This window comes from Chiloscyllium plagiosum, unplaced genomic scaffold (genome assembly GCF_037043375.1).
Source record: "Chiloscyllium plagiosum isolate Xiang-an unplaced genomic scaffold, Cpla_swu_hap1 HiC_scaffold_38, whole genome shotgun sequence".
In the NCBI taxonomy this organism is placed as follows: Eukaryota; Metazoa; Chordata; class Chondrichthyes; order Orectolobiformes; family Hemiscylliidae; genus Chiloscyllium; species Chiloscyllium plagiosum.
Window position 1 is genome coordinate 88,046,386 of NW_028270176.1, and position 10,089 is coordinate 88,056,474.

Genomic DNA, 10,089 nt, shown 5'->3' on the forward strand with positions numbered 1-10,089 from the left:
TTCCCACCCTCTAAGATCTGCTTTCTTCCTTTAAGTCATTCCTGAAAAATTGCTTATTTCGCAAAGGTTTGGTCACCGGACATAATATTCTCCATCTGTAGCCTTATGTCAAAAGTTCTCAATATTTTGTGAAATTAAAAATGTGTTGATTTATACAGATATCTTCTACTCTTCACTATCTCTGAGTGCATAATCTGTAATGTCTCCTACCCAACCACGTTGTGGGAGCACCTTCACCATACCAACTGCAGCAGTACAAGGAAGTCAAACATCACCTTCTCAACAGGCAACAGAGCTTTGGCCTTGATCACTGGTATCTGTGGAAGGAGAAATACACATCATGTTTCAGGGAGTGCAATATGATTTATGGGGGAATGAAAATGGTGCAGAATTTGACTGTCAGAAATGGAAGGAAAATCCACTCACTTATTGGAAAAAAAAGAACTCTTGACCGTCAAAGATATTGTGGAAAAAATAACCTGATAATAGAGTATATGGTCAGGAGCCAGGCAGCAGTGGACAATTCATTTACAAAGAGGACTGTGAACGTAATAGTAAAATACTACACAGAGCAAAAATACACACGAGAGACTGAGAAAGCTAGATAACAAACAAGTGGACATCAAGGAGCCCAGAGATGAATCAGAGCAATGTTCACTTTTATGATCCCACAGTCAGATGTCTAGCACAGAAATAGACTTTTTGGTCCAACCCATCTTTGCCAACCAGATATTCTAACCTAATGTATTCCCATTTTCCAGCACTTGGCCAACATCCCTCTGAACCCTTCCTATTCAAATGCCTTTGAAATGTTACAATTTTAGTTGCCCTTTAGGGTCCTTTTGAATTTCCCACCCCACCCTAAACCTATATCCTCTAGTTCTGGGGTCTACCAACCCTTGTCTACTTACGCTAACAATGTCCCTCACGATTTTTATAAGCCTCTATAACATCACACCTCAGCCTATGACACTGCAGGGAAAATGGCCCCAGCCTATTATGCCTCTCCCCGCAACTCATATCCTCCAACACTGGCAACATCCTTGAAAATCTATTCTCAAACCTTTCAAGTTTCAGTGCCTCCTTCTGATGGGAGGGAGACCAGAACTACACACAATATTCCAAAAGTGACCTAACCAATGACCTGTCCAGCTCCTTTACCCAATGCTCTGACCAATAAGGGGAAGCATACCAAATGCCTTCTTCACTGTCGTATCTACCTGCAACTCTACTTTCAAGGAAATATGAACCTACATTCCAAGGTCTCTTTGTTCACAAGATTTTCCAAGATCTTACAATTCAGTGTGTGAGTCCTGCTCTGATTTGCTTTTCTAAAATGCAGCACCTCACATTTATCTAAATTAAACCCTATCTGCCACTCCCCAGCCCATTGTTCCATTCGATCAATATCCCATTGTACTTTGAGATACCCTTTATCACTGTCCACAATACCTCCAATTTTGGTGTCACCTGCAAACTTACTAACTGTACCGCCTCTATTCACATCCAAATCATTTAAATGAATGAAAAAACAAATCCAGAAAAAAAAATCCATTTCTCTGGGTGTGAATATGCTCTGTGCAAATCCTGCCCTGTGACTCCCTACCAAAGAGGGCTGCACATGCGTCCCGCTGAACTTTGCCCCCAACAAAGCTGGCGGCTACACTGGTCCAGTGAATCGTTGCCCCGAATAAAGATGGTGGTGCTTACTCGAATCAATCGCTGGATGAGGCATTTTCCCGTTTACTGCAAAAACGGGACTGAGTTTCAAATTTGTATTTTCGATGTGCACCAAATGTCTGTAAACCCTCTCAACCCATACCGACACCATTTCCCTCCCGCTTCCTGCTGTTTATTTCTATCTTTACCAACAGCTCTCCATCCACACATCCCGAACAGACCGCGAGGATGATCAAGTGGTCTAGTCTAGTCCCGCCCCTCATTCACCCTGATTGGTCGGAGCACCAACTGTGCGCCAGGTCCTCCAGCTCTGTCCCTGCCTTTCCATTGGTCCGCCGCTGACATCAATCACCCGGGGCGCATTGTTGGCTGGAGCATGCGGATTGCTTCGTGGCTTTTGTTGCTGTTCATGAGTTACAAAAATGACAACAGCATCTCAAAACCCCCTGATGAAGAAGCAGCAAACCTAGTGCTTCCAAATAATCCTGTTGACCAATAGCCTGGTGTTCTGTGAATTTTACTTTTGTCCATCCCAATCCAACACCAACACCTCCAAGTCACGAATGAGGAGGGGGGGGATGTATAACCTAAGATCTAGGAACAGTAGAAGGCCGTCCTGCCCTTCGAGCCTGCTCTGCCATTCAATAAGATCATGGCTGATCATTTCGTGGACACAGAACCATTTACCCACGTTCTCGCCGTGTTCATTAATTAATTACATTTTAAAAAATCTAACCTAGTTTTAAAAACGTTTTCTGAACGAGCACCAACTACTTCCCTGGGCAGTGAATTCCATAGAGGTCAAGAAGTTCCTTGTCAATTCAGTCTTAAATTTGCTGCCTCTAGTCTTGCGGTGATGCCCTCTTGTCCTAGCTTCACCTGCCAATGGAAACAGCTCTCTACTTCTATTTTATCCATTCCATTCATTATTTTATATGTTTTCATTCTTCTGAATTCCAATGAATATAATCCCAATCTACTCAGTCTCTGTTAAGCCGAACCTGTCAACTCTGGAATCAACCTAGTTAACCTCCTCTGCACCCCATCTTTTCTCAAGTAAGGAGACAAAAACTACATGCAGTACGCCAACACCCAAATACAGCTGAAACAAAACCTCTGCTTTTAAACACAATCCCTTCAGCAATGAAGGACAAAATTCCATTCGGTTTCTGAACTGATTATTGTATCTGGTGACCAACCTTCATGTAGAAGGATGCTTAGGTCACTCTGCAGAGCAAATAATGCAACTTTTTAACATTCAAGTGATTTTTTTTAATGTTACTACAACCAAAGAGTATAAACTTTATATTTACAAACATTCTATTTCATTTTACAGACCATTACCCACTCACTCCATGTTAAAATGTTCCTCTGCAAAGTTTCACAGTCCTCCGCTCACTTTGTTCCGCTAATCATCTTAGTGTCACATGCAAACATTGACACCCTACATGTGGTTCCAACTCCAAATCATCTGTATCAGTTGTAAATAATTGCAGTCACAACACCGATCCCTGAGGCACACTAATTGTCAATGATTGCCTGCCAGAATAATGCTCATTTATCCCCACACTTTGCTTCCTATTAGTCAACCAATCTTCTATCCATGCTAATACTCTGCCGGTAACGCCATGCACCCTTATATTATGCAACAGCCTCTTGCACAGCACCTTGTTGATGGTCTTTTGGCAATCCAGGTACACCGCATCCACTGGGTCCCCGTTGTCTACCTTGCTTGAAAAGTCTTCATAGAATTCAAAAAGATTGGTCAAGCATGACCTGTCCCTCATGCTGTGTCTGTACAATGGGACAATTTCTATCGAGATTCTCTATTATTTCTTCCTTGATAATGGACCCAAGCATCTTTTCCACGACAGAGAATAAAGTAACTGGTACATAATTCCCCACTTTTTGTCTACCTCCTTTTAAAAACATTGGTGTCACTTTTGCTGTTTTGCAGTCTGCTGGGACTGCCACAGGCTCCAGTGAATTTTGGAAAATTACTGCCAGTGAATTTGCTATTTTTCCTAGCATCTCTTTTAGTACCCTGGAATGCATTCCATCAAGGTGAGGAGACTATTCTATCGTTAGCTCAATTACCTCAAAACAGTCTAAAGCTAGCTGTTCTGGAATAATGATAGTTTCCAAATCCTCACCTACCTTTGTCTCTTTGCTAGTTACTGGAAAGATATTAGTATCCTCCACTGTGATATCCCATAACTAAATGCTTCTTCTCATTTTCCAAAGGACCAACATTTACTTTAGCCATTCTTTTCTCGTTATATATATTTATATAAACTTTTCCTTTCTGTCTTTGTGCTAGTTTATTTTTCTCATGTTCTATATTACTTTTCTTTATAGCTCCTGTGGCTTTCGGTTGACCTTTAACATTTTCCCAGTTCTAGTTTCATGCTGTTTGGCCACTTTGTCCAACTTCTCTTTCAACTTGATTTTCCAGAACAGCAACCCAATTCTCCAAGCATTTCACATACTATTTCTTCTTGCGATGGTACTCTCGAGCTGCTTCCCTGTTTCTCATGAGGCGGACCTCACGTTTACGAGTGGTTTCTTCAGCATTCTGGGGCTGGCTTTGCAGGACTGGTGAAGATGCCATAACCATTCCCTGGTCAGCAGTGGAGTTAGGAGTTCTACAGATCTGATAGGTTTGGACATCTCCAGCAGCACCTTGAACAAGCATTTGGCTGCCTGGCACAAAGATTTGCGGTCCATCAGGGCTCTGTGCATACTGTATAATGGCTGCTCCAACCTTGGCTGTCGCTGTATTGGTCATTGTTCATGTGTGGAGTCCTTGCATTTAATCTGTACCATTGTTGGCCAGCTGAATTGCTTCCCCCTGTGTCATAGCAATGTATTGTCCACTGCTAATCTGATAGATGGGTGTCTGCATCATCGTTGTAGTAATGGTTGAGACAGTCTCTTCTTCTGATTTCTCCTCATCGATTTCTTGGCACACTGGGGGGATCAGAAGAAAGTTCATTCAGGATTTTCCTGTATGAAGGCCGTCTCGATAGAATTTCTCTACGTTTCTGAGAGTCAGTCGTGCTATCCACAGATTCCTGGGAGTCTTCATTTTAAAGTATAGTAGAAATCTGAGCAGTCTGAACTTGAGGGGACTGCGTGACTGAGGACTGAGCTGCTTGGATAATAACTTGGACTTGAACAGTCTGCCCATTCGGCAATTGAACTAAAGTTACTGCTGGACTTGTTGTTGATTGGATCCCAGGCATGGTTACCTGCATGGTCACATGATATATTAGTGATCTGGATGAAGTGATGGGGGCATTCCAACGAAGTTTTCTGATGATACGAAGTTAGGTGGACAGGCAAGTAGTACTAAGGAAGTGGGGAGGCTGCAGAAGGATCTAGACAGTTTGGGAGAGTGGTCCAGGAAATGGCTGATGGAATTCAACGTGAGCAAATGCGAGGTCTTGCACTTTGGAAAAATGAATACAAACATGGACTACTTTCTAAACGGTGAGAAAATTCATAAAGCCAAAGTACAAAGGGATCTGGGAGTGCTAGTCGAGGATTCTCTCAAGGTAAACATGCAGGTTGAATCCGTGATTAAGAAAGCGAATGCGATGTTGTCATTTATCTCAAGAGGGTTGGAATATAAAAACAGCGATGTGCTACTGGGACTTTAAAAAGCTCTGGTTAGGATCCATTTGGAGTACTGTGTCCAGTTTTGATCCCCACACCTCAGGAAGGGCATACTGGCACTAGAGTGTGTCCAGCGGAGATTCACATGGATGATCCCTGGAATGGTAGGTCTAACATATGAGGAATAGCTGAGGATCCTGGGATTGTATTCATTGGAGTTTAGAAGGTTAAGGGAAATCTAATAGAGTTGAAACTTTATTGCTGGAACAGCACAGCAGGTCAGGCAGCATCCAGGGAACAGGAGATTCGACGTTTCGGGCACAGGCCCTTCTTCAGGAATGAGCAGAGAGTGTTCAGCAGGAGAAGATAAAAGGTAGGGAGGAGGGACTTGGAGGAGGGGAGTTGGAAATGTGATAGGTGGAAAGAGGTCAAGGTGAGGGTGATAGGTCGGAGTAGGATGGAGGCGGAGAGGTCAAGAAGAAGACTGCAGGTCAGGAAGGCGGTGCCGGGCTGGAGGGATCCGGCTGAGACAAGGTGGGGGGAGGGGGGATGAAGAAACTGGTGAAGTACAAGTTCATCCCCTGCGGTTGGAGGGTTCCCAGTCGGAAGATAAGACGCTCCTCCTCCGACCGTCGGGTTGTTGTGGTTTGGCGGTGGATGAGTCCAATGACCTGCATATCCTCGGTGGAGTGGGAGGGGGAGTTGAAATGCTGTGCCACAGGTTGGTTGGGTTGGTTCGTCCGGGTGGCCCAGAGGTGCTCTCTGAATCGCTCCGCAAGTAGGCCGCCTGTCTCCCCAATATAGAGGAGGCCACACCGGCTGCAGCGGATGCAGTAGATGATGTGGGTGGAGGTGCAGGTGAATCTGTGGCGGATATGGAAGTTTCCCTTGGGGCCTTGGAGAGAAGTGAGGGGGGAGGTGTGGGCGCAAGTGTTGCACCTCCTGCGGTTGCAAGGGAAGGTGCCGGGAGTGGAGGTTGGGTCGGTGGGGGGTGTGGATCTGACAAGGGAGTCGCGGAGGGAGTGGTCTCTACTCCCTGGCGCACTGACCTTTACACCGCTGAGGCCAAACGCCAGCTCGCAGATACCTCCTCCTACCGTCCCCTTGACCATGACCCCACCCCCCACCACCAAACCATCATCTCCCAGACCGTCCATAACCTCATCACCTCAGGGGACCTCCCATCCACCGCCTCCAACCTCATAGTCCCACAACCCCGCACCGCCCGTTTCTACCTCCTGCCCAAAATCCACAAACCTGACTGCCCCGGACGACCCATCGTCTCAGCCTGCTCCTGCCCAACCGAACTCATCTCGGCATACCTCGACACGGTCCTGTCCCCATTAGTCCAAGAACTCCCCACCTACGTTCGTGACACCACCCACGCCCTCCACCTCCTCCAGGATTTCCGCTTCCCCGGTCCCCAACGCCTCATCTTCACCATGGACATCCAGTCCCTGTACACCTCCATCCCCCATCACGAAGGACTCAAAGCACTCCGCTTCTTCCTTTCCCGCCGTACCACCCAGTACCCTTCCACTGACACCCTCCTTCGACTGACCGAACTGGTCCTCACCCTGAACAACTTTTCTTTCCAATCCTCCCACTTTCTCCAAACAAAAGGAGTAGCCATGGGCACCCGCATGGGCCCCAGCTATGCCTGCCTCTTCGTAGGGTATGTGGAACAATCCATCTTCCGCAACTACACTGGCCCCACCCCCCATCTTTTTCTTCGCTACATTGATGACTGTATCGGCGCTACCTCGTGCTCCCACGAGGAGGTTGAACAGTTCATCCACTACACTAACACCTTCCACCCCGACCTCAAATTCACCTGGACAGTCTCGGACTCCTCCCTCCCCTTCCTAGACCTTTCTGTTTCTATCTCAGGCGACCGAATCAACACGGACATCTACTACAAACCAACCTACTCCCACAGCTACCTGGACTACACCTCCTCCCATCCTGCCCCCTGTAAAAACGCCATCCCATTCTCCCAATTCCTTCGTCTCCGCCGCATCTGCTCCCAGGAGGACCAGTTCAAAATACGTACAACACAGATGGCCTCCTTCTTCAAGGACCGCAATTTCCCCCCCGACGTGGTCGACGGTGCCCTCCACCGCATCTCCTCCACTTCCCGCTCCTCCGCCCTTGAGCCCCGCCCCTCCAACCGCCACCAGGACAGAACCCCACTGGTCCGAGACTGTCCAGGTGAATTTGAGGTCGGGGTGGAAGGTGTTAGTGTAGTGGATGAACTGTTCAACCTCCTCGTGGGAGCACGAGGTAGCGCCGATACAGTCATCAATGTAGCGAAGAAAAAGATGGGGGGTGGGGCCAGTGTAGTTGCGGAAGATGGATTGTTCCACATACCCTACGAAGAGGCAGGCATAGCTGGGGCCCATGCGGGTGCCCATGGCTACTCCTTTTGTTTGGAGAAAGTGGGAGGATTGGAAAGAAAAGTTGTTCAGGGTGAGGACCAGTTCGGTCAGTCGAAGGAGGGTGTCAGTGGAAGGGTACTGGGTGGTACGGCGGGAAAGGAAGAAGCGGAGTGCTTTGAGTCCTTCGTGATGGGGGATGGAGGTGTACAGGGACTGGATGTCCATGGTGAAGATGAGGCGTTGGGGACCGGGGAAGCGGAAATCCTGGAGGAGGTGGAGGGCGTGGGTGGTGTCACGAACGTAGGTGGGGAGTTCTTGGACTAATGGGGACAGGACCGTGTCGAGGTATGCCGAGATGAGTTCGGTTGGGCAGGAGCAGGCTGAGACGATGGGTCGTCCGGGGCAGTCAGGTTTGTGGATTTTGGGCAGGAGGTAGAAACGGGCGGTGCGGGGTTGTGGGACTATGAGGTTGGAGGCGGTGGATGGGAGGTCCCCTGAGGTGATGAGGTTATGGACGGTCTGGGAGATGATGGTTTGGTGGTGGGGGGTGGGGTCATGGTCAAGGGGACGGTAGGAGGAGGTATCTGCGAGCTGGCGTTTGGCCTCAGCGGTGTAAAGGTCAGTGCGCCAGGGAGTAGAGACCACTCCCTCCGCGACTCCCTTGTCAGATCCACACCCCCCACCGACCCAACCTCCACTCCCGGCACCTTCCCTTGCAACCGCAGGAGGTGCAACACTTGCGCCCACACCTCCCCCCTCACTTCTCTCCAAGGCCCCAAGGGAAACTTCCATATCCGCCACAGATTCACCTGCACCTCCACCCACATCATCTACTGCATCCGCTGCAGCCGGTGTGGCCTCCTCTATATTGGGGAGACAGGCGGCCTACTTGCGGAGCGATTCAGAGAGCACCTCTGGGCCACCCGGACGAACCAACCCAACCAACCTGTGGCACAGCATTTCAACTCCCCCTCCCACTCCACCGAGGATATGCAGGTCATTGGACTCATCCACCGCCAAACCACAACAACCCGACGGTCGGAGGAGGAGCGTCTTATCTTCCGACTGGGAACCCTCCAACCGCAGGGGATGAACTTGTACTTCACCAGTTTCTTCATCCCCCCTCCCCCCACCTTGTCTCAGCCGGATCCCTCCAGCCCGGCACCGCCTTCCTGACCTGCAGTCTTCTTCTTGACCTCTCCGCCTCCATCCTACTCCGACCTATCACCCTCACCTTGACCTCTTTCCACCTATCACATTTCCAACTCCCCTCCTCCAAGTCCCTCCTCCCTACCTTTTATCTTCTCCTGCTGAACACTCTCTGCTCATTCCTGAAGAAGGGCCTGTGCCCGAAACGTCGAATCTCCTGTTCCCTGGATGCTGCCTGACCTGCTGTGCTGTTCCAGCAATAAAGTTTCAACTTTGATCTCCAGCATCTGCAGACCTCACTTTCTCCTCGGAGATCTAATAGAAACTTACAAGATAATACATGGCTTGGAAAGGGTGGACACTCGGAAATTGTTTCCGTTAGGTGAGGAGACTAGGACCGGTGGGCACTGCCTTAGATATAGAGGGGATAAATTCAGAACAGAAATGCGGAAACATTTCTTCAGCCAGAGCGTGGGGCCTGTGGAATTCATTGCCATGGAGTGCAGTGGAGGCTGGGACGCTAAATGTCTTCAAGGCAGAGATTGATAAATTCTTGATGTCACAAGGAATTAAGAGCTACGGGGAGAATTTGGGTAAGTGAAGTTGAAATGCCCATCAGCCATAATTAAATGGCGGAGTTGACTTGATGGGCCGAATGGCCTTACTTCCACTCCTATGTCTTATGGTCTTATGGTCTAATTTGATCACTTTCCTCAGATACCCATTGCTGAGTATGCCTTTTCATACAGTCCTTCCATTTCACTGGAATAGACCTTTGTAAAATGTCTTTGAAACTCTTCCACTGCTCATCAACTTCCCACCATAAAATTTTTGTTTCCAGTCTACTTTATCCAGATTCTCTCTTATTCCCTTGTCCCTTAATGTTTCTGTTGGTTAGCTGCTGAGTCGCGCCACAATCAACACTGCAATTGGGAGGAAGGGGCGGAACTGGAGGACAGAGCAGCGTCCAGTCCTCCAAACAGAGTGAGTGAGGAGCGGGACCAATGCTTTCTCGGGAGTGAACGCTTCAGCATTGGTCAGAAAGTAAACTGTTTTGCAGGATTGATCATTCTCACGACATAGTGGAGTATTATCCCCTCTCATAAAACAATGTGAGGTTTTAAAGAAATCGTTAAGATGTAAATCTGACAACATAGTTAAGATGTAAATCTGACAATGTACATATTTCCAATCGATTTACACAACTCGAGTAACAAACTTATTTTCAAATTCCCAGAATGATTGGAAATTTACATACCTGGCC

General features: G+C 48.0%; 1 long non-coding RNA gene and 1 pseudogene across 1 annotated transcript; both read right to left on the reverse strand.

Moving 5' to 3' along the window:
- Positions 1-249: 249 nt before the first annotated feature.
- On the reverse strand, positions 250-1,806 carry LOC148139726 (uncharacterized). Its single transcript, XR_015753595.1, has 3 exons — positions 1,711-1,806; positions 427-479; positions 250-317 (listed from the first exon to the last, which is right to left on the reverse strand). It is a non-coding gene; the product is annotated as an uncharacterized LOC148139726 (long non-coding RNA).
- Positions 1,807-4,084: 2,278 nt separating this feature from the next.
- On the reverse strand, positions 4,085-4,925 carry LOC148139727 (cyclic AMP-responsive element-binding protein 1 pseudogene; annotated as a pseudogene).
- Between the last annotated feature and the right edge of the window lie 5,164 nt (positions 4,926-10,089).